This window comes from Manis javanica, chromosome 2 (genome assembly GCF_040802235.1).
Source record: "Manis javanica isolate MJ-LG chromosome 2, MJ_LKY, whole genome shotgun sequence".
NCBI classification, from domain to species: domain Eukaryota; kingdom Metazoa; phylum Chordata; class Mammalia; order Pholidota; family Manidae; genus Manis; species Manis javanica.
This window is the reverse complement of record NC_133157.1, coordinates 121888432-121913381: the sequence shown is the minus strand read 5'-3', so window position 1 is coordinate 121913381 and position 24950 is coordinate 121888432. Positions and strand designations below refer to the sequence as shown.

General features: G+C 42.7%; 1 long non-coding RNA gene across 1 annotated transcript in view; it reads left to right on the top strand.

Annotated features, from left to right (window-relative positions):
• Nucleotides 1–662: 662 nt before the first annotated feature.
• LOC140845203 (uncharacterized) overlaps nt 663–24950 on the top strand; it is a 44875-nt gene continuing 20587 nt past the window's right edge. Inside the window, exons 1-2 of the long non-coding RNA XR_012123976.1 lie at nt 663–785; nt 9240–9382. This is a non-coding gene — a long non-coding RNA (uncharacterized lncRNA). The remainder of the gene's footprint in view (nt 786–9239; nt 9383–24950) is intronic.

The following is a 24950-nucleotide window of genomic DNA, read 5'->3' as shown; positions in this document are numbered from 1 at the left end:
GGAAGGCCGCACTGGTGAAGCTGTTAAGACAGAGGGAATGAAAGTGAATGGATTCATTACAAATCTTGGAGAGTTTTAGAAGAAAACCCCTAGAAACAGAAATGGGGAGAAAATCTGGAACAGAGGAGGAAAAAGGACCATAGGAATTATGGGAGATGCATCCCTGATGCAATTCATCCTTGTTTCCTGATCCTTAGTTTTGTGTAGTTGCGCTTCACAATGCAAACCAGACAAAGGCCAATTTTGATGAGGAATTTTTGTTAAGGTGATACATCTGGTGAGATTACAGGAGGATTAGCAGTATTCGGTGAGACTGTTCAAATGTGAATTCTTTTTAATGTAATGATATATTTTTACTTTAAAAATGTGTGTAAGGGCAGAACATGAAAAAAAATTTAAGACTTCTAACCACAGTGGGAAATTGGTGATGCTCTGGAATCCAGAGGAAGGGTGTACATCTTGAGTCAGAAAGGCTGGAGTTTGAACCCTGGCCGTGCCACTCTCTGTCTCTGACTTTGGGGGTGTAACTCAACTTCTCTACATTACAATGTCTTCACCAGCGGTGTGGGGTGTGGCACACATAGCAGGGTCACTCTGAGGGTTGAGAACGTGCAGGTAGCAGTGAAGTGGGAGCTCACCCGTCTTCCTCATATTTTTTCCACAGGGCAGGTTGGCCAGAGTTCTAGGAGACCACCCAACTCATGGAGGATGCTCCCGCTGGGTCCTGGAGAGATGAACATGCAGACAACCCGCTGATCAACAAGAAATTCCTGATTGCTTTCTGGGTAGGTTCACTTTCCCTGTGGCCCTCAATAGGAAAAGAGGAAGTCTTCAGCAATAGAAAACCAGAAATCTCCAAACTGGAGTAAATGACAGTCCATTAAAGAGCAGTAGAACAGCAAAAGGAGAGAAGAGGAAAAATCATCAAGAGACAAGCAGGCCTGTCAAGAGGTTCTTGTAGATTTGGGGGATGGGAAGTGGGAAATTGGCAAAGAAAATTTCTATGTTCAGGGAGGAGGGGGAGAGTACATTCTAGGTCTTGGTGGGAAATGACAGCAGACCAAACAAAACTATCAAATGTCTGCCAGTGTTTTAAGAGCAACCAGAAAAAGACATCGGTGAACAAGAGATCAAAAATAAGAAAACTGCATAAACATATTTAAAAAAAAATACATACAATAAAATAAACACAAGAAAATACATACAAGACAACTGGGAAGAATCATGTAAGGAAGTCACTTTCCCGGTCAACAATCCCTGATGTACCCCTTGTCCTAGTTTTCAGGGCCTTCTACAGTCTTGCTGGCATGTGGCAAAAGCGAGATAAAGTGCTATTTTAGGGAAAGGGAGATAGTGGGAAAGTACATACCAGAACGACTTTGCAGAGGAGATTGCTTTGGAGATGGAAAAGAGTGAGTAGAACTGTAGAGGTTGGAGAATTGGTCAAGTTGATTAAAAGTTGGTTGCATGAGTCCTTTGCACGGCTGGATTTAGTACATTAGCCTGGGTTGGGTGTCGTTATAATATTTGGGTGACAACCTGGAGAGACTGATTTGGGCTGTTTAAAGAGCCTTTGTTTGTCGGGGCAGAAAAATTTGTACTAAATAGAGTAACCATAGGTCTTTAAGGGAGATCTTTAAGCAGTTACTCTTTAAGAGTGGCACAGACCCATGTAATCTCAGAGCTCAGTGGAGTTTTAAAGGCATTTGGTTCCACCCAAAGTCTGACATCTCCATTTGCCAAGTCCAGGCTTGTGCTAGTTTTTCATTGTCATGAGGATTAAATGAGATGATGCTTAGCTCAGCATTTCCCACAGGGCAAAGCTCAACAAGTGTTGATTAGTATTGTCATCATCATAATCATCCATCTGGTTATTATTTAGGAAGGTTTTCCTTAAGGCTTCTTCCATATTTGTCCTAAATGGGTGTGAAGATAGCCATCGCATTCCTGTTAGAATTTTTCCTTCTGTAGACTGAATATTCCTGGTTTCTTCCACCACTCCTTAGTCCTTTACCTTTCTGAGTATTTCTAGACCTTGAAAAATGTGTACACAGAACCCTGTCTGATCACAGCCAGGGCAGATGATGTCTGCATGAAAAAAAGCATAATACCGATTGAAACTCCTAAGCCATTCCCACATGCACTCCTGCTAAGCTACAACATTTTCCACTCTCGACTTGCACTTGGTCCCTGCACAGAACCTCAGATTGCTTTATAATTATTAAGTTTCCTCTTATTGTCAGGAAAAATTGTGAAAGGCCTTGAAATGGGCAAAAATATTACTGAGTTTCCTTTTAATAGATAATGCTGGGTATAATCTAGCAAATTTCTTCTGGGTTGTCTGATTTTACAGAAGTCTATGTTTTTCCTTGTTTTTGACCAAACTGTTCTGCAGCTGTAAATTGTAGAAAACACATAGTAATGGACATGGTTCTTAGCCGTAGGGATGCAAGTGAATTTTGCCTGGTGGACATGCAGTTGATTTCTACTCTGCAAAAAAGGCTGCCAGTTGTGTTCTATTAGCAAATTTATCTCAGCATTTCTGCTTGCTTCTATGTCTGCTCTTTGGATACTATTCTGCCCCAGTTGTAATATTTTACTGCCTTCATCATTAATTAACACATTAATTAACAGGTTAATTAATGATGAGTCCATTAATGGACACATGTTCATTTTATATTTGCATGAGGACCATGATTCTTACTTTGAAAAATCCTTACCACTGATTTTCTTATCTATTCACAAACTGGAGAGACATGAATAGGGCAGAAATGAAGACTGATCAAGCAATAAAGACCTTGTTTTAGATTGACATGGGTCTACCAACCCATATCTTTTGGCAAAGTTGTTCAACCAGTTATTATCCACTCAATTGTACAGATACACCTCTACTTAAAAACAAGCTGTTTGTAAGTCCACCTGTTCATAAGTTCAGAGTGATTAAGCACGGTTAAAACTTGCTGTCCCCAGATGCATTCCTACCAATGATGACTGGGGGTCAGACTTTCATTACATTAAAAGCAGTCTAGATTTCTTCTCCTTGCTCATTTACATTCTGATGGATACCTTTTGCCAAGATAGACCAGTTTTACCACACTGAAAACCCTTAAAGATCTCATTGGATGGTACTGAGCAAGAGAAACCAATTTCTTTGGAGAAGGGGAGTTGGGGGTTGGTTAGAAACAGAATGTGTTAAATGAGTGATGTTCAGGTCTGTTAGGTACAGTGGAGAACCAGGTGCGATAATGAGGAGGTGGCTGTGGTGACTGCAGTGTTGGCTTCATGACGGTGACACACCGAGAGTGCGGGCAGACCCAGAGGAGGCAGGGGCACAGCAGAGGTTGGATGGTGCGTATGCCTCCCTCCTGGGAGCAGGGCCCTTACCTCACACTGATGACATTGTCACTACAAAATGAACATAACAATCCTGTCCTAAGTGAGCCTGTCCAGTGGCTGCACTTTGGGAGGAGAGAAGGGGTTTGAGAAGGGACTTTCCAGCAGTCAGAGGACAGGACCCTGGACCAGGAAAGATGGAGTTACGAGAAAAGAGCTGGTAAAGAAGGCCTGGGTGCTGGCCCCCCTCTTGGATATTTCAGGCCAGTGGTTTATCCCAGTCTGGGGTCAGATCTGTTTACGTGATAAATCGGAAATGTGGTTCCACAATGCCTGCCTGGGCCATCACTGCACTAAAGGTACATTTAGAAGGAAATTTAGATGAGGCAACACATTGCAGAAAGTTGCACTGCTGAGCACTTAGTCTATGTAAGTTCACCAAAAACCCTCAACATGGCAGGATCACAGATGATTTATATTCTTCCTTAGTGTTTCTCTCTATTTTCCAAATTGTTTTCAGGAAACATGTGTTCCTTCTATAATTAGAAAAAAATTGAAGTGATTTTGAGAAGTGTTCCATTAAGTGGCAGTGACAGATTATCAGACTCCTTTTCACTTTCTACCTAGTTCATTTTTGACGAAGGTCTCTGGTTTGTTGTTCACTGACCCATGGTATGTGAGGTGTGATTTTCATGGGAGAACAGGAAGAAAGAAAGGGCAGGTGGATTTACCACTTTTTCTTCATATATCATAGCCTGTAAGTGCAAGAAACCAAAGATGGATCAGGGCGTTCTTGGGAAGAAATGATTTGGTAGAGGGCTGAGTAATGCCTGGGCAGCCACAGCCCACCTGACTTCAACTCCTCTTTGGTTATGTACCTGTCACCACAGGGGTAAAGGGCATGTCTGGGATTGTCAGAATCCACTGCTCCCACCATGGCCACCGTGGCTCAGCCTCAGGGTTCTGTGGGGATAATGGCTGCCAGCAAAGCCCTGGTGCCCACCAGGACCAGCACGAACGACATCGGCAGCTGCTGGCTTGGAGCACAGGTATGAGCCTGCTGGTCCATCTGTGCCTTGATGAGCTGTTACCGAGTTCATGGAGCAGTCATGTAAAGGCAATAAATGGATGAGAAGCAGCTTCGGCATTCAGCACAGGGAATCTTAAAGAGTGAAACCAGCTGTGGGCTGGTGTTTTAAGAGAAACACCATCTGGACATGCCTAGGAGCAAATGCTTAATATTAGAAAAGGTGTTGGAGAGAGACGCTGGGGCCAGATGTTAGCATGTTTTAGGTTCGTGGAAGTTAACGCTATTATGTCTTTAGGGATCACTTATTAGGGTGTAGATGTCCTTGGGACATACTGGTTTTCTCAGTCTCTCAGCATACTCTCTAGAGCATTGTGTCTCCACCTAGTGGCTTATCAAATAGAAAGGCTTTCATTCCATAACTAGATGTAAGGTTGAAAATGGAGCTTGAGAGCGCAAGCTTACTAAAACCTGGTTCCCGCCCTCAAAGGAACAGTGTAGCAAGAGGTCAGGCCAAGTGCTATGGGAGCCTAGGCAGGGCAGACCTGGGGGGCAAGGAGCGCAGGAATGTGGTCTAATGTGCTTCCATCTGTGGTGCATGGGTGCAAGTTCCAGAAATGATAAAACATAAATTCACATATGCGTGAATTTTCAGGGTTGTATGCATGAGGAGAAATATTTCTTTGGGATATCATTAATGAAATCTATTCTACAGTTTACCCTTTCATAAAAGGGCCCACTCTCTGACAGCCAAGTAACTGATCACATGCTGGTCAAACACCGAGAGGGCCCCTTCTGCCAGCTCCCTACACTTGTACCCAAACTGTAGTGCTCTGTTATGTGGAACTTTAAAAGTAAGGGGATCAACTAAAAAAGTAAATTAGTATATCATGATTAGTGAATTATAATAAAATAATACATTTTAAAATAACAAAATAAGGTTTTACATCCATGTATGTTTCTAGTTGCTGCTGTAATCACCACAAACTTAGAACTTAAAATGGCACAAATTTAGTATCTTTCATTTCTGGAGGTTGGAAGTCTGAAAGGAGCCTTGGAGGGTTAAAAGTCCAGATGCTGGCAGGGCTGCTTTCTTCTGAAAGCTCCGGAGGAGAATCCATTCTTACCTTTTCAGCTTCTCGAGGCTGCCCACATACCTTGGCCAATGGCCTCACTACCCCACCTTTGCACCAGTCTCTGCTTCTATCTTCACATCTTTTTTTCTGACTTGAAACTCTTGCTTCTCTCTTTATTTTCATCACTGTAAAATATGTATAATGTAGAATTTGTCATATAACCATTTTTTAAATGTGCAGTTTAATGGCATTAGTTACATTCATAATGTACAACCACCAGCACTATTTCCCAAACCCTTCTTGGCCCAAACAGAAACTGTGCCGTTACACAGTAACTGCCCTGTTCCCTCCCCTCCACCTTCTTAACCCAAAAGAACTGAAGCGGGAACTTAAAATAGATACTTGTACTCCAATGTTCATTGCCGCATCACTCACAGTAGCCAAAAAATGGCAACTTCAAATCTACTTACTGTCAATTAATTTGCCAGTTCTTCATGTTTTACATATGTGGAGTCATGCAGTATTTGCCCTTTTGTGTTTGGTCATTTCACTTGGCTTAATGCTTTCAAGGTTCATCTGTGTTGTAGCATATTGTAGAACTTCATTTTTTATGGTTGAGTAATATTCCCTTGAATGTATATACCACTTGTCTGTTCATCTTGTGATGGGCACTTGGATTGTTTCAATTTTTTGGCTACTGTGAGTGATGCTGCAATGAACATTGGAGTATAAGTATCTGTTTTAAGTTCCTGCTTCTGGTTCTTTTGGGTAAGCTAGTAGTGGAATTGTGGGGTTACATGAAAATTCTGTTTAGATTTTTGAGGAACTGCCAAATTGTTTTCCATAGCAACTGCATCATTTTACATCCCCCACCAGCAATGTACATGGGTTCCATTTTCTCCACATCCTTGCCAACATTTGTTATTGTATTTCTTCTGAGGAGTTAAATTAGCAGGTGTGAAGTGGTATCTCATTGTGGTTTTGCATTTCCCTGGTGACTAATGATGTAGAGCATCCTTTCATGGGCTTGCTGGACATTTGTATATGGATAAACATCTGGATGTTTGGAGAAGTGTCTATCCAAGTCCTTTGCCCATTTTTTTCATTGACTTGTTAGACTTTGTGTTGCTGAATTGTAGGAGTTCTTCATGTAATCTAGATATTAATCCCTTGTCACCCATTTGATCTGCAGATATTTTCTCATTCTTGGGCTGTCTTTTCATTGTCTTGGTAGTATCCTTTGGTACGCAGAAGTTGTGCCTCCCTCTGATAAGGACCCTTAAGACCATACTCAATAATCCAGGATACTCTCCCAATGTCAAGATATTCCATTTAATCACATGTGCAAAGTCTGTCTCTTTAGCCATGTGAGGTAATATATCCACAGTTCTGATGAGAGAATGTGGACTTCTTGAGGGAGCCATTATTCTAGCACAGTCCATTAAAAAAATGTCTACAAGGTCAGAAATGTGAATACATTATGCAAAAAGGTGAAAGCAAGAAAATTTGAAAGAAAGCACCTGAGCTGGCGTGCAACTTTCACTTAGAGCTTCTGCCTGGAATCCCCCCTTTTTTGCTGCTGGGGACATCCTGTGCTGGACTACTTAACTTCCCTGTTCATTCTTAAAATGGGACTAATTGTCCTTTCTCTTTTCCATCTATGGATCTGAAGGGTGAGAGATGAACAGACCCAGTTTGGGGCTTTTTGTCATCTGCAGTAATCAGATGTCCCAAATATAAAAGCCACTTTAGGGAATATCAGGAAAACAGGAGCACAGTGAATGCAAAAATAGAGGGCAGCAGATAACGATTATGTTTGGGTGTGTGTACAAGAAGGAAGAATAACAGACCTATGAAGATGAATGAGGCCACATCTCTGAACACTTTGAGCTCTTCAGAGAAGCACTTCACAGATACATGTATTCCCGTGCTCCTCGCCTTGTTCCTTAGCAGCAGCTGTGTTTCCTTTTTATTCCCTGTGCCTATCCCAGCACCCTGTGATTATTGGCAGCACTAATTGGGCTTGGGTGCAAATTGGGCACAGGGTGAGGATACCCTGGTAACTGTTGCTTTAGCGTCAGGGGAGGGCTGGAAGATTGTTCCCTGACACACAAAGTTACAGAACCTGAAAGGAAGCTGTTTTCTTGTGTTCCAAAAGCCTCAAAAACAAATGTGTGTATGTTAGATGTAGTAACTTCGCTTCTAGCCTAAGGAAATAATCAAGAATACAGGCAAGCATGTATACCTGAGATGTTTGTCAGAATTATTTGTAATTGTTAAAAAGTGGAAGCAACCTTAATGTCCAGTGTCACGACCCTTCAGGGACCGAAGCAACACGCCCAAGGTCTTGATTCTTCTCTAGGCTTTATTGTCTAATCTCTTGCAGCAGTTACAGCAGTTGTCGGGAAGCTCTTTTTCCCTCCCAGCGGGCTCCCTTATATTCAGTCACCCAACCAATCCGGGACAGTATCATGCGTGACCTTTAAGCGGATAGGTGTCACGCGCCACTCTAAGCGGGCAGCACGAGCTGTACACGGGTACGGAAGTCTGCTGGGCCAATCCCCAACAGGGAAGAGGGGAAAGGGTGGTGAGCAGGAAGCAGGCGCCATCTTTAGAGCGTTGTCCAGCTAGAGTGGGGCTCAGCCTCGGCCGTAGGCCGGGTCCCCACAGTCCAGCAGTTGGTAAATGGTCAGGTAAGTTATAGCATAAAACAGGGTGCAATATTATGCCCCTGTTCAACGTGTCCATGAATTATTTTTAGTGATGTTAGGAAATGAGTATAGTAAAATGTAACAAAAGGGCAAGATTCTCATCTCAGTGTAAAGGATGTTCTTAACAAAGTAAAGTACTGATGGGCAGACAACCGCACCACCAGGGGAATACATCCACTGTTACCACTAGTCATTTCTGCTAGGTGGGTTTCTGGTGGATGAGTTCAGTGCCTGTGGAGGCTGGATTCCCTTACTTAGTGTCTTGCTGTTTGCTGCAGATGATGGAAATCTGTTGGGGTTGTTTTTTGATGCCTGCCTTACTTTGGAGAAGGATCATAGAACTGAAGCATTTACAAAGTTCAGGAGAAAAACACAGTTAACAAACTGAGATTCGAACTGCTGTAGGTGTTGGTTTTGAAATTTCATTTAAAAGCAGTGAGAGAATATGACACAACAATGCAGATTCTCTGCCTCCCTTGCTAAAAATTTAGCAATTTCCAAAAAGTTAAGCAAAGCAGTTTTGCTCGGACTGTGTTAATGCTATATTTAGCAGAAGCTCCTCAGTCATTTACATACTGCTACGGGCTGGATTGTGCCCTCTACCCCAAATCCATATGTGGAAGCCCTAGCCCTAGAGTGTGCTGTATTTGGAGACAGGGCCTTGAAAGAGGTAATTCAAGTAAAGTCAGTTCATACCGGTGGGAGCTAAACCAACACAATTGGGGTCCTTTCTAAGACGAGATTAGGACACACACACTGGTATAGATTGTGCTCCCCCAAAACTCGTATGTTAAATCCTAACCCCCAAGGTGATGTATTGGGTGGGGCCTTTGAGAGATGCTTAGGTCATGAGGTTGGAGACCTCATGAATGAGATTAATGCCCTTATAAAAGGGACCCCAGAGAGCTCCCTAACCCCTTCCACCAGGTGAGGAATCATCAGGAAGATGCCATGTACAAACTGGGCAGTGGGTCCAACCGCCCCAGACACGGAACCTGTCAGTACCTTGATCTTGGACTTCAAGCCTCCGGCACTGTGAACAATGCATTAGTGCTCTTTACAAGCCACCTGGTTTATGATGTTTTGTTACAGCAGCCCAAATGGACTAAGACACACGCAGAGGGAAGACCATGTGAAGTCACAGAGAGAAGGCCTCCTTCTGCAAGTCAAGGAGAGAAGCCTCAGCAGAAACACTCTGCCAACACCAGGATCTTGGACTTTCCAGTTTCCAAATTGTAAGAAAAGAAATTTCTGTTGTGTGAGCTCCCAGTCTGTGGTATATGGTTATGGCAGCAGTAGAAAATGAATGCCAATACGAATACACATTAAAATGTATTTGAGTCGATTTTTGAGGATCCCAAACACCTTGAGATGGCAGTTGTTACAGAGCAATTAGATTTAGGAAGAAGGGTGCATGCCAGGTATGTGAGTGGGTGGTGAAGAGTATGTGGCCTGAACTTTTTGTGCTTGGGAATAGTAAAGCAAGGAGATACTGGTTATTTTTTAAACCAGAATTTTCATTGCCCTTTTCAGGGTCAGGACCAGAGAAGGGCACCCATTTGCATTCCCTCTCTTTTTGTGTGACTGTAACTAGAGCAGGCTCACTAACTGTGGAGGGCCTCAGACTTGCCCACCCAGAACACCTGACTAGCTTCTGTAACTGAGGACCAAGGTCTTTCCACTGAAAAAGAGGCCAAAAGGTAAGGAGTACTTCAGAGGCAGGGGTGATGCTCCAATTAAATTCTGACTTTATCTACAGGAGGTTTAGCAAGGGGGCGCTGCCTGCCCATGTGCTGAGGGGCCTGCCCTGCCTGGGCCTCCCAGGTCTGATGGAGTTACTCAGGTTTGGGGTTCCTGCTGCCTTCTGCCCTCTCCATCAACCCAAGACCACTCCCATCCTTCCGCAGACTGGGACCTGATCTGGGAAGTCATTTCCATCCTTGTCACCTGGCCATTTCCTGCTTTTCATCCACTTCAATGGCCCAGCCCACTGGGAGCCGGAGCCCATGGATTCCTAAGAGTTTGAGATGTGTTTCCAAGTGAGGGAGCTCTGATCTCCAAATGGAATCCATGCACCTTCCCTTCTGCCAGCCAGCTCTAACTTGCTTCATACGTAAGAACTCCTGACTTCCTGCATTTTTCCCAGCTGTAGACTTGGAATTTCCATGGCTTTGGCATTGCTCCTGTCTGAGAGGTTCAGTTGATAACATAGCGGAGCAAACTAAAAATAGCACAGTAACTGCCCTCTCCAGTGCCAAGGAAGTGCAAATCTACTCCACAGGCCTGTCTGTCCTGAGCCTGGGGCATTGTCCTCCCAGCCTGCAGGCTGGCTGAGTCCAAGTTGAATCCTCCTGAGGGCCAGGAAAATGGTCCTGAGCATTCCTGGCCTTCCCACACATGTCAGGACACCCTCTGGTATATGTTTCAAGGGGATGCATAGAGCTGTTTTTCCAAGGATGATAAAATGATCTGTCACCCATAGGTGCTCTCTCTCTCCTCTCCCTTACCTGCCTTCCCATCCCTTCTGCAGTGCCGGGCCTCTCACTGAAACTGTCCCCTTTAAACACTAAGGGCCCACTTCCCTCTTCCAGCCTGGTAACCACCATTCTGTGAATCTGACTGTTCTAGGTCCTCATAGAAGTGGAATCATACAGTACTTGTCCTGAGTCTAGTTTATTTCCCTTAGCATAATGTCCTGGGGGCTCATCCATGTTGTAGCATGTGTCAGAATTTCATTCCTTCTTCAGGCTGAATAATATCACATTGTATGTATAGACCACGTTTGTTTTATGCATTTGAGTCTGTTACACCTTTCAGCTGGTGTGAAAAATGTAGCTATGAACACAGGTTTGCGACTACCTGTTCACATCCCCGCTTTTACTGCCTCTGTGTGTATTCCTGGAAGAGCAATTGCTGGCTCAAACGGTAATTCTACATTTACAGTTCAGAGGATCCACCACCCTGTTTTTCATAGCAGCTGGACCATCATTCTCATTGTGTTAAATATTCTACGGCCTGGCAAAATCCAGCTCTATACCTACAATATTGTACCTTTTCCGAGCTGTGGATAGCTGTACATTGAGCTCATCAGTTACATGTCTCAGTCTTACCTTGAGATTAAGCTTGCCCCAGACTGTATCTTTTTCACTGCTGTGCTTCCGCATTTTGGTAAATGGCACTAAGGAATCACCTGGTGGCTCACGCTGAAAACCTTCCAACAGGGCCAGCTGTGTAAGTTGCCAGGCTCAGTACAAAATGGAGATAGAACCCTAACAGGAACAGGGAGGTCAGTTCTCCGCCAACCCCAGAGTGGCCCAACTGCCCTGAAGGGATTGTAACCTCCATGCTGGGATGCGCACAGCACCTGGGTCCAGGTGGCCGAGAGCCCTCCACCAAGGTCACTGCCAGCCCACGGTGGGGACAGCTGTTGCACTGGTCACCCATGGAGCTGGTCCTGGCTTCAGTGAATCCTTGACTCCTCTGTTCCTCACCGTCCATATTCACTTCATCAGCAAGACCTGTGGGTTCTACTTCTAATAAATTCAGCTTTTACCTTCGCTATCTGTACTGCCATCACCTACATCCAAGGTGCCTTCACCTCTCTGTGCTATCAAAACCACCCATCTGGTCTCTTTCACTCATACTTGCCCCCTGCCACCACATGCCACACAAGAGCCAGAGTAGTTGTTGGCAAAAATAAATTAGTCCATGTTCAGTGCCCAGTTTTAAAGCATTTGTAGGTTCCTCACCATGGTTAGAATGATGCCAGCTTTTGCCGTGGCACACAAGATGGGCACTGTGTCCTTCACCTACTTCCCTGACTGACTTCCCAGCCCTGTCCCCCTCTTCAGCTTTGCTCCTAGTGGGGTGTCCTGCTTTCCACACCCTGAAGGTGCAAAGCCTCTAACAGCCTTAGGGCAGGGTTTCTCAACCTTGGCACCATTGACATTTTGGATAATTGTTTGCACTGGGGTTTGTCCTGTGCACTATGGGGCTTTTAGCAGCATCCCTGGCCTCTAACCATGTAGCACTGCCTGTCCACCACACTGTGCCACCAAAATATCTCCAGACTTTGCCAGGTGTTTCCTGGGGGTGACCCCTCCTCTTTGCAGAGCCTAGAAAAGGTAGAACAGGACCATCCATCATTTAATATATTTCATGATATTTTCTTCAAAACATTTTAAAGTCAATGTCATTTTATTACTTGAATGTATAAACTCCAATTCTGTTAAACACTAGTCTGTGTAGAACACCTCAGTTTCTGATAGTTTACCTAAGGTTTTACTATAACAAGAAGTAAATATTAGTATAGTAAATATCAGAATGGTCCCTGAGGGGGAATAAAAAATAATAAAATTTCCTCCCTTTTCAGGTCTTGTTTAAACAAGAATGTGAAGTGTGTGTACTATTTCCTTTCTGATAAGTCCTTGATTTATTTCCCTCTGGGACAAACATACCAAAACAAAGCAAGAATGAGAAGGTAATTGAGGAGTAGTAGAAAGGAAAGGAATTATACTCAGAAATATATATATCCTCATACAAACTTAGGATCTGAAAAAATCCAGTTAGCAAAAACACTAAAAGGATATTTCTGTGTGTGACAAATATACAAGAGGCTCTCTTGGGGCTTCTGTGGGACACTGACCATCTCGGGTGTGTATGAGCACCATGTTCATCAGGATGGGTAGGGCAGTGCTGCAGTAACAAAGAAACTCCATATTCTCAGGGGCTCGATGCAACAGGTCATTGCCTGGTGTGGGTCAAAGGGCTCTCCACCAAAATTGATTCAGGGATTTGGCCCCATCAGTCTTACGATAGTGCCATCTTAATCATGTAGCCTCAACATTTGCCACAGAAAAGGAAGAAAGAGTATGGATGATGACAGTGGATTTTATGGCCAGTCCTGGAGGTAGTATTCATCACTTCTGCTTGCATCCCTTTTGTCAGAATCTAGTTGCATAAGCCCAATTTAAGTGCAAGGGAAGCTGGGAAATATCTTCTTGTACAAGCAGGAAGAAGAAAATAAATGGGATTTAGTGAACATAAAGTATGGCTTTGCCACAAGCTTTTTTTTTAATTAAAGAAAGTATCATTGATATACAGGCTTATGATGGTTTCAAATACACAACATGGTGGTTCAACATTCACCCATATTATCAAGCCCTTACCCCCGCCTGTGCATCATCATAGTAAGATGTTAGAGAATCATTAACTGTGTTCTCCTTGCTGTACTACCATCCCCATGACCAACCTATATTATGAATGTGCAATATTGTGCCCCTTAATTCCCTTCTCCCTCCCCTTCTCATCCTCCCCAGCCCCTCCCCCTTGGTAACCACTAGTCCCTTCTCAGTGTCTATGAGTCTACTGCTATTTTGTTCCTTCTGTTTTGCTTTGTTTTTATACTCCACAAGTAAGTGAAATCTTTCGGTATTAGTCTTTTTTCCACCTGGCTCATTTCACTGAGCATAATACCCTCTAAATCCATTCATGCTGTTGCAAATGGGAGGACTTAATTTCTTTTTATGGATGAATAATATTCCATTGTGTCTATGTACCACATCTTCTTTATCCATTTATCTATTGACGGACACTTAGGGGGCTTCCATATCTTGTGCCACAAGTGCTTAATATTTTTTATTTGATGCTTTTCAAAGTATAAAATAATACATGCTTAGTGTAACAAGTGAAACAGGTATCAGAGCAAAACTAATCATCTCCCTACTTGTTTTGGCTCTCTTCTTCCTTCTTCCTTGAGTAGCCTGCTGTACCTTTTCCCTTGTTCATATGATTGTATTCCACATATATGTGTGATTTAGGAGAAATGAACTCTGGAAGATACTTCTGAACTGGAGGTTTCATGATAATGCTTCTAGAGTTTCTGAGAAACACCTGAATGAAATGTTCATCCAAGAGGTCCTTCATGGGAACAGAGTAGTGATAAAATTTTGCTGGAATTTAAAATCCAGTGCTTTTGTTTATTTCTTCTTGGCTTTTTACAGGGCTTTGGCATTTGCTTCTGATTCTGGGAAGCCTTTCTGAGACCCCTTGTCACTGTTACAAGCTCCACCTCTGGATAGTAGAACTAGGAGGAGCTGCAGTATCAGAAAGATCTGGGTACAAATCCCAGCTTTGCCTCCTACATTCTCTGTGACTCTGGATAAGTAACAAGCTCTTCCAAGCATTATGGAAGCAAAATGTTTTGTATTTGAAAGGGAGACCTAGTACCTATTGCTTGTGATATGGCAGAATTACAAGATAAAGGCTACTCTTACATCTCCCAGGTTGCTGGATTATCTATGACATCTTAATGTCCACACTATAGTCCAAGGCAATGAGTATTTAAAATGTATACAGTGTGACTGAGAAGCTGGAGTTCTAATCTTCTGTGAAACAAAATACCATAAGATGGGGAGGAAAGGAAGAGAAAATACAAACTTGAAAACTTAGTGGGCCAAAGAGGATTTGGAGTCTTCATGTAGGAAGGAAAGAAGAAATGAAGACTGGGGATTCAGAGGTTATTAGAAACATGTTGAGACTGATCAGGCCAGTCTGCTACCCAGTTTTCTTCTTCATTAGCAATGCATAGCTCCCATCAACAGGGGCAGAGTCCTGCTGTGGCAGGCCTTTTTTGTTAATGACCAAAGGGAACAAAAGTTTCCTGAGAGCCCTAGGTTGTCCCCAGAAGAAGGGACTGTGTCTGCTCAGTGCTTTAAAGTTGATTGGCAGTTTAATGTAACAGTGGTCAACAAGCACAGGAATCCAGTGAGGGGCAAGCATCAAATTTTGACAATGTTGAGAGGGTGGTGGGAAGAAACATCAATAACCAAAGAATTTAAAACATCTTGTCCAAGAACTAAGCAAGATGAGGACAAAGGACAGGGATCTAAACCTGAAAGCACGGGTATTGACACAAATGTCCAAAAGAAAAGAAATTGAAGAAGGTTCATCAGTAAGTGTTTGGTCAGGAAAACAGAAGTCACTTTAGGTATTTCAAACAGAGAGGGATTTAATACGGGGAATTAAGTCATAAAAACTGGGGGAAGGGCTGGGAGAGCAAAAAAGTGGAAGGAGGTGTTACCCAGGATTAGAAATGCAGAAAGCTGGGACATATTCCATGCAGTTCAATTCTGGATTTTGAAAGCTGTTTATCACCTGATGTTTTAAGAACAGCTCTGTAGCTTTTCTGGTCTCTCTGCCTCCCACAGGTATGGGTTAGATTATAATCCCAAGACGTCATTTGATGGTCTGTACCACATGCAGTCCCCTATAGGTACTCAAGGCTATGACAGTGGTAATGTAGCAATGGACTGGCTATGAGAACTGGTCCATGGTGTCTGAAAACTTTGGCCTGCTAGCGGCCCTTTTCACAGGTGGGCTGGTAAGAGTCACTCACTTGGTTTTGCCTTTTTCTGATCCTGAACAGGGTTGTGTTAGCTCTGTGTGATGGCTGACATTTGCATTAAGTTGAGGAATGGCACAGGCTGCCCTTTTCTCTGTTAAAAAGAAAAACATAGCCCCAACATGGAGTCACTTCTTCTAGGCTAAGTCACCAAACTGTTTGGGTTTAGTACCTAATCTAATTGCAATTTCAACATGCCCCAGAAATGTAGTAATTCGGGAATTTCCTGATCAGCACCAATACGATAATGTCATATGTGTCCTCACCATCCCCCAAAGGAAGATGAGATAATTCACCTAACAAAACCCTTTTGTCTCCAAATCAAAGTGACCTCATTTTTTCTGTTTATGAATCCTTTTTGTTATTACTTCCTTGCCCTGCCTTTAAAACTTTTCCCTTTCTGTAGCCCTTCAGAGCTGAATTGGTAAATAAAGTCATTAGATATTCAAGTTTATTTGGTGGAGTTTTGTTCACAGGTGCATGCATTTCAGTGAGGGGTGAGGGTTGGGATGCGTGGGCCTGTCCCCAGGTGGTGAGTCTAATGTACGGAGCAGCCAGTATGACAGCAGGGTTAGCAGACATTCTTGTGGACTGTGTGGGTTCCCTGAGGGTTTGAAAGGAAGCACTTTGGGGAGGAGCATAATGGTGACTTTGTGGGTAGGCGTAGTGAGGGGGCCGTTTTGGTGGTGCTAGGTAGTTTCCCCAGAAGCATCTTTGCTGCAGATCTAATTGTAAGGTAATTTTGCTCTAAGAGAAAAAATAACTGGCTTGGTTTGACGGTTTGTTGGTTTTATCACTGATTGACAGATTGGCTTCATCTCTTCACTTACTCAATACTCCCATTTTTTTTTTTTTTGAGAGGGCATCTCTCATATTTATTGATCAAATGGTTGTTAACAACAATAAAATTCAGTATAGGGGGGTCAATGCTCAATGTACAATCATTAATCCATCTCAAGCCTAATTCTCGTCAGTCTCCAATCTTCTGAAGCATAACGAACAAGTTCTTACATGGTGAACGAATTCTTACATAGTGAATAAGTTCTTACATGGTGAACAGTACAAGGGCATTCATCACAGAAACTTTCGGTTTTGATCACGCATTATGAACTATAAACAATCAGGTCAAATATGAATATTCGTTTGATTTTTATACTTGATTTATATGTTGATCCCACATTTCTCCCTTTACTATTATTATTATTATTATTTTTATTTTTAATAAAATGCTGAAGTGGTAGGTAGATGCAAGATAAAGGTAGAAAACATAGTTTAGTGCTGTAAGAGGGCAAATGTAGATGATCAGGTGTGTGCCTATGGACTAAGTATTAATCCAAGCTAGACAAGGGCAGCAAAACATCCACGGATGCAGATTTCTCTCAGAGCAGGGGGGATGAGGTTCTGAGCCTCACCTCTGTTGATCCCCAATTTCTCACCTGATGGCCCCCCTGCGACTGTGCCTGTCTTAGGTTGTTCTTCCCTTGAGGAATCTTACTCGTCTCTGGCTAACCAGCCATCTTCCGGGGCCATACAGGGAAATGTAAAGTTGGTACGTGAGAGAGAAGCCATATTGTTTGAAAAGGTTAGCTTTTTACTTCTTTGCAGATTTATGCCCTGTGGCTTCTATGCCCAGCACTTGTCTCGAGGTATCTTTACCACCTGGAGGAATTATGATACTCGGTAAATTCGATATGAGGCACGAATTCTATTTAAGGGTTGTAATTAGGAAGGAAGAAGAAAAGCTGTAGAGGTAGCATATGGAAGAAAACATGGGAGAATTGATTATTTCTTTGACATATCTTCTTGTAGAGTACCTTAAGCATGTATAGGTTTTAAACTACCAACTAATTTGCACACACATATTAACATAATAGGAATACGGTGACATAAACATAGCAAATCTATAATTACCATCCATCTCCAGTGAAGCCAAGAAAACCATTTAGGCACCCTAGGCATTTGTGAAAATTTGTCTATGATATGATGGATATTGTCCAACTGTACTTGAACAGTCTGAGAAAAATCAGACAAATTAAAGCAGCCCGTTTCTGGGATCTGTTCACATCCCGTATGTTCTTTTAACCGTAGATAGTCTATAGTCATAAGATTTTGGAGTGCTACAACTTGCACCCCTCCCAACTCCTGGTTGAGTTCCAACAGTACAGATCCGGTCAAATTCGTTGTCTCACTGTATGCACATGCCAGCCTAGACATCTCCCTCCTCATTCTAATGGCAAGTCCAGGACACGGTGGGGTGGACGCAGCCACAACCGCAGCATCGCCCGGATCCCTGTGGAGGCTTTTTGATGATCATCCCCCGGCACGAGTCCTCCAGAGAGTGCTGATGCCGGAAGCTCCTCCTCATATCGTATCTTAGTTCATTTTCTGGGTATCCAAGCTAGGCCTTGATCTTCTGCATAGAAACAAACAGACCCTTTGCCCACACTTTGACATGCCCTCCATACCACTGTGCAGAACTCACTGGAGGTCAGCACACAGGGACTGCTATTTTTTTTTTTTTTTTATTAAGAGAAAGGACTATTATCAGAAAAGAGTACTTCCATAGCTGATCATCTGACACCCTTTAAGTGATCAACATTAAGGATATTTAAAGCATGCGTTGATCTTTGATTTACCAATAGTTTTATCCTATCAAGGAGTAATCCCTCTTTTCTTTCTTTCTTTCTTTTTTTTTTTTTTTAATCTTTAATCTACACTTACATGAAGAGTACTATGTTTACTATGCTCTCCCCTATATCAGGTCCCCCCTAACAACCACATTACGGTTACTGTCCATCAGCTTAGCAAATTGTTGTAGAGTCCCTACTTGTCCTCTCTGTGTTGTGCAGCCCACCCTCCCCTTTCTCCCTCCCCCCCATGCATGCTAATCTTAATACCCCCCTTCTTCCCCCCCATTATCCCTCCCTGCCCACCCATCCTCCCCAGTTCCTTTCCCTTTGGTACCTGTTAGTCCATTTTTGGGTTCTGTAATTCCACTGCTGTTTTGTTCCTTCAGTTTTTCCTTTGTTCTTATACTCCTCAGATGAGTGAAATCATTTGGTATTTCTCTTTCTCCGCTTGGCTTATTTCACTGAGCATAATACTCTCCAGCTCCATCCATGTTGCTGCAAATGGTTGAATTTTTCCACTTCTTATGGCTGAGTAGTATTCCATTGTGTATATGTACCACATCTTCTTTATCCATTCATCTACCGATGGACATTTAGGTTGCTTCCAATTCTTGGCTATTGTAAATAGTGCTGCCATAAACATAGGGGTGCATCTGTCTTTCTCAAACTTGATTGCTGCGTTCTTAGGGTAAATTCCTAGGAGTGGAATTCCTGGGTCAAATGGTAGGTCTGTTTTGAGCATTTTGATGAACCTCCAAACTGCTTTCCACAATGGTTGAACTAATTTACATTCCCACCAGCAGTGTAGGAGGGTTCCCCATTCTCCACAGCCTCGCCAACATTTGTTGTTGTTTGTCTTTTGGATGGCAACTATCCTTACTGGTGTGAGGTGATACCTCATTGTAGTTTTAATTTGCATTTCCCTGATAATTAGCGATGTGGAGCATCTTTTCATGTGTCTCTTGGCCATCTGTATTTCTTTTTTAGAGAACTGTCTGTTCAGTTCCTCTGCCCATTTTTTAATTGGGTTATTTGTTTTTTGTTTGTTGAGGCGTGTGACCTCTTTATATATTCTGGACGTCAAGCCTTTATCGGATCTGTCATTTTCAAATATATTCTCCCATACTGTAGGGTTCCTTTTTGTTCTATTGATGGTGTCTTTTGCTGTACAGAAGCTTTTCAGCTTAATGTAGTCCCACTTGCTCATTTTTGCTGTTGTTTTCCTTGCCCGGGGAGATACGTTCAAGAAGAGGTCACTCATGTTTATGTTTAAGAGGTTTTTGCCTATGTTTTTTTCCAAGAGTTTAATGGTTTCATGACTTACATTGAGGTCTTTGATCCATTTTGAGTTTACCTTTGTATATGGGGTGAGCCGATGGTCCAGTTTCATTCTCCTACATGTGGCTGTCCAGTTTTGCCAGCACCATCTGTTGAAGAGACTGTTCTTTTGCCATTGTATGTCCATGGCTCCTTTATCAAATATTAATTGACCATAATTGTTTGGGTTAATTTCTGGAGTCTCTAATCTATTCCACTGGTCTGTGGCTCTGTTCTTGTGCCAGTACCAAATTGTCTTGATTACTATGGCTTTGTAGTAGAACTTGAAGTTGGGGAGTGAGATCCCCCCTACTTTATTCTTCTTTTTCAGGATTGCTTTGGCTATTAGGAGTCTTTGGTTTTTCCATATGAATTTTTGAATTATTTATTCCAATTCATTGAAGAATGTTGCTGGTAGTTTCATAGGGATTGCATCAAATCTGTATATTGCTTTGGGCAGGATGGCCATTTTGACGATATTGATTCTTCCTAGCCATGAGCATGGGATGAGTTTCCATTTATTAGTGTCCCCTTTAATTTCTCTTAAGAGTGACTTGTAGTTTTCAGAGTATAAGTCTTTCACTTCTTTGGTTAGGTTTATTCCTAGGTATTTTATTCTTTTTGATGCAATGGTGAATGGAATTGTTTTCCTGATTTCTCTTTCTATTGATTCATTGTTAGTGTATAGGAAAGCTACAGATTTCTGTGTGTTAATTTTGTATCCTGCAACCTTGCTGTATTCCGATATCAGTTCTAGTAGTTTTGGAGTGGAGTCTTTAGGGTTTTTTATGTACAGTATCATATCATCTGCAAATAGTGACAGTTTAACTTCTTCTTTACCAATCTGGATTCCTTGTATTTCTTTGTTTTGTCTGATTGCCATGGCTAGGACCTCCAGTACTATGTTAAATAACAGTGGGGAGAGTGGGCATCCCTGTCTTGTTCCCGATCTCAGAGGAAATGCTTTCAGCTTTTCGCTGTTCAGTATAATGCTGGCTGTGGGTTTATCATATATGGCCTTTATTATGTTGAGGTACTTGCCCTCTATTCCCATTTTGCTGAGAGTTTTTATCATGAATGGATGTTGAATTTTGTTAAATGCTTTTTCAGCATCTATGGAGATGATCATGTGGTTTTTGTCTTTCTTTTTGTTGATGTGGTGGATGATGTTGATGGATTTTCGAATGTTGTACCATCCTTGCATCCCTGGGATGAATCCCACCTTGGTCATGGTGTATGATCCTTTTGATATACTGTTGAATTCTGTTTGCTAATATTGTATTGAGTATTTTTGCATCTACATTCATCAGGGATATTGGTCTGTAATTTTCTTTTTTGGTGGGGTCTTTGCCTGGTTTTGGTATTAGGGTAATGTTGGCTTCATAGAATGAGTTTGGGAGTATTCCCTCCTCTTCTATTTTTTGGAACACTTTAAGGAGAATGGGTATTATGTCTTCTCTGTGTGTCTGATAAAATTCCGAGGTAAATCCGTCCGGCCCCGGGGTTTTGTTCTTGGGTAATTTTTTGATTACCATTTCAATTTCTTTGCTCGTAATTCATTTGTTTAACTTTTGTGTTTCTTCCTTGGTCAGTCTTGGGAGGTTGTATTTTTCTAGGAAGTTGTCCATTTTTTCTAGGTTTTCCAGCTTGTTGGCATATAGGTTTTCATAGTAGTCTTTAATAATTCTTTGTATTTCTGTGGAGTCTGTCGTGATTTTTCCATTCTCATTTCTGATTATGTTGATTTGTGTTGACTCTCTTTTTCTCTTAATAAGTTGGGCTAGAGGCTTATCTATTTTGTTTATTTTCTCAAAGAACCAGCTCTTGGTTTCGTTGATTTTTGCTATTGTTTTATTTTTCTCAATTTTGTTTATTTCTTCTCTGATCTTTATTATGTCCCTCTTTCTGCTGACTTTAGGCCTCATTTGTTCTTCTTTTTCCAGTTTCGATAATTGTGATGTTAGACTATTCATTTGGGATTGTTCTTCCTTCTTCAAGTGTGCCTGGATTGCTATATACTTTCCTCTTAAGACTGCTTTCGCTGCGTCCCACAGAAGTTGGGGCTTAGTGTTGTTGTTGTCATTTGTTTCTATATATTGCTTGATCTCTATTTTGATTTGTTCATTGATCCATTGATTATTTAGTAGCATGTTGTTAAGCCTCCATGTGTTTGTGAGCCTTTTTGTTTTCTTTGTAGAATTTATTTCTACTTTTATACCTTTGTGGTCTGAAAAATTGGTTGGTAGAATTTCAATATTTTGAAATTTACTGAGGCTCTTTTTGTGAGCTAGTATGTGGTCTATGCTGCAGAATGTTCCATGTGCACTTGAGAAGAATGTATATCCTGTTGCTTTTGGATGTAGAGTTCTATAGATGTCTATTAGGTCCATCTGTTCTAGTGTGTTGTTCAGTGCCTGTGTGTTCTTACTTATTTTCTGCCCGGTGGATCTATCCTTTGGGGTGAGTGGTGTGTTGAAGTCTCCTAAAATGAATGCATTACAGTCTATTTCCCTCTTTAGTTCTGTTAGTATGTGCTTCACATATGCTGGTGCTCCTGTATTGGGTGCATATATATTTAGAATGGTTATATCCTCTTGTTGGACTGAGCCCTTTATCATTATGTAGTATCCTTCTTTATCTCTTGTTACTTTCTTTGTTTTGAAGTCTATTTTGTCTGATATTAGTACTGCAACCCCTGCTTCCTTCTCGCTGTTGTTTGCCGGAAATATGTTTTTCCATCCCTTGACTTTTAGTCTATGCTTGTCTTTGGGTTTAAGGTGAGTTTCTTGTAAGCAGCATATAGATGGGTCTTGCTTTTTTTATCCATTCTATTACTCTGTGTCTTTTGATTGGTGCATTAACTCCATTTACATTTAGGGTGACTATTGAGAGATATGTACTTATTGCCATTGCAGGCTTTAGATTCGTGGTTACCAAAGGTTCAAGGTTAGCTTCTTTAGTATCTTACTGCCTAACTTAGCTCGCTTATTGAGCTGTTATATACACTGTCTGGAGATTCTTTTCTTCTCTCCCTTCTTATTCCTCCTCCTCCATTCTTCATATGTTGTGTGTTTTGTTCTGTGCTCTTTTTAGGAGTGCTCCCATCTAGAGCAGTCCCTGTAGGGGTGGTTTGTGGGAAGCAAAATCCCTCAGCTTTTGCTTGTCTGGGAATTATTTAATTCCGCCATCATATTTAAATGATAGTCGTGCTGGATACAGTATCCTTGGTTCAAGGCCCTTCTGTTTCATTGCATTAAGTATATCATTCCATTCTCTTCTGGCCTGTAGGGTTTCTGTCGAGAAGTCTGATGTTAGCCTGATGGGTTTTCCTTTATAGGTGACCTTTTTCTCTCTAGCTGCCTTTAAAACTCTTTCCTTGTCCTTGATCCTTGCCATTTTAATTACTATGTGTCTTGGTGTTGTCCTCCTTGTATCCTTTCTGTTGGGGGTTCTGTGTAATTCCATGGTCTGTACGATTATTTCCTCCCCCAGTTTGGGGAAGTTTTCAGCAATTATTTCTTCAAAAAGACTTTCTATCCCTTTTCCTCTTTCTTCTTCTTCTGGTACCCCTATAATATGAATATTATTCCTTTTGGCTTGGTCACATAGTTCTCTTAGTGTTGTTTCATTCTTGGAGATCCTTTTATCTCTCTCTATGTCAGCTTCTATACGTTCCTGTTCTCTGGCTTCTATTCCTTCAATGGCCTCTTGCATCTTATCCATTCTGCTTATAAATCCTTCCAGGGATTGTTTCACTTCTGTGATTTCCTTCCTGACATCTGTGATCTCCCTCCGGACTTCATCCCATTGCTCTTGCATTTTTCTCTGCATCTCATCCCATTGCTTTTGCATTTTTCTCTGAATCTCTGTCAGCATGTTCATGATTTTTATTTTGAATTCTTTTTCAGGATGACTGGTTAGGTCTGTCTCCTTCTCAGGTGTTGTCTCTGTGATCTTTGTCTGCCTGTAGTTTTGCCTTTTCATGGTGATAGAGATCGTTTGCAGAGCTGGTACAAGTGACCGCTGGAAGAGCTTCCCTTCTTGTTGGTTTGTGGCCTTCCTCTCCTGGGAGAATAGCGACCTCTAGTGGCTTATGCTTGTCAGCTGTGCGCAGACAGGGCTTCTGCTACCTGCCCGTTTGATATGGAGTTTATCTCTGCTGTTGCTGTGGGCGTGGCCTGGCTGGTGCTGCTCCTCCAAAGTGGTGGAGCCCTGTTGGAGGGGAGTGGCCGGGAGGCTATTTATCTCCGTAAGGGGCCTCTGTGCTCCCTGTTGCCCAGGGGGTTAGAGTGCCCAGAGATCCCCAGATTCCCTGCCTCTGGTCTAAGTGTCCTGTCCTGCCCCTTTAAGACTTCCAAAAAGCACTCTCCAAACCAAAACAACAACAGCAACAATGAGAGAGGGAACAGAGAAAAAAAGGAAAAAACAGGCGATTTTTTTTTTTTTTCCTCAGGCGCTGGTCCCAGGCACCCACTCACTGTTCCTGCTGCCCTGACTCCCTAGCACCGGGGTCCCTGTCCATTTAAGGCTTCCAAAAAGCACTTGCCAAAAAGAAAAAAAAAGGGAAAAACGCGCGATTTTCTCCATCCTCAGGCGCCAGTCTCAGCCACCCGCCCACTGGTCCCACAGGGAAAAACACAGGATATTCTTTGTCCTCAGGCACTGGTCCCAGGCACCTGCTCACTGGTCCTGCCGCCTTGCCTCCCTAGCACCGGGGTCCCTGTCTCTTTAAGGCTTCCAAAAAGCACTCGCCAAAAAGAGAAAAAAAAGGGGAAAAACGCGCGATTTCCTCCGTCCTCAGGCGCCGGTCTCAGGCACCCGCCCACCGGTCCCGCAGGGAAAAATGCGCGATATTCTTTGTCCTCAGGCGCTGGTCCCAGGCACCCGGTCACCGGTCCTGGTGCTCTACCTCCCTAGCACCGGGGTCCCTGTCCCTTTAAGGCTTCCAAAAAGCACTCGCCAAAAAGAGAAAAAAAAGGGGGAAAAACGCGCGATTTCCTCCGTCCTCAGGCGCCGGTCTCAGGCACCCGCCCACCGGTCCCGTAGGGAAAAACGCGCGATAATCTTTGTCCTCAGGCACCGGTCCCAGGCACCCGCTCACTGGTCCCGCCGCCCTGCCTCCCTAGCAACAGGGTCCCAGTCCCAGATGTGGTCTGGATGTTGTCCTGTGTCCTCTGGTCTCTATTTTAGGAAGAATTTTCTTTGTTATATTTTCATAGCTCTATGTGTTTTTGGGAGGAGATTTCCACTGCTCTACTCATGCCGCCATCCTGGCTCTGTCCCCTCAATACTCACATTTTTATATCATATTAATTTTAGCCCTTGTGGTCTATACTGGCGCAGTTTTGAACCCACATTTCCTACAGAGCATTTGAACGTCTGTCACTGGACATGTGACAGACACTATGACAAAAGGTAGAGAGCAGAGGCTTCCAAAAGGCAATACAGAGGTCA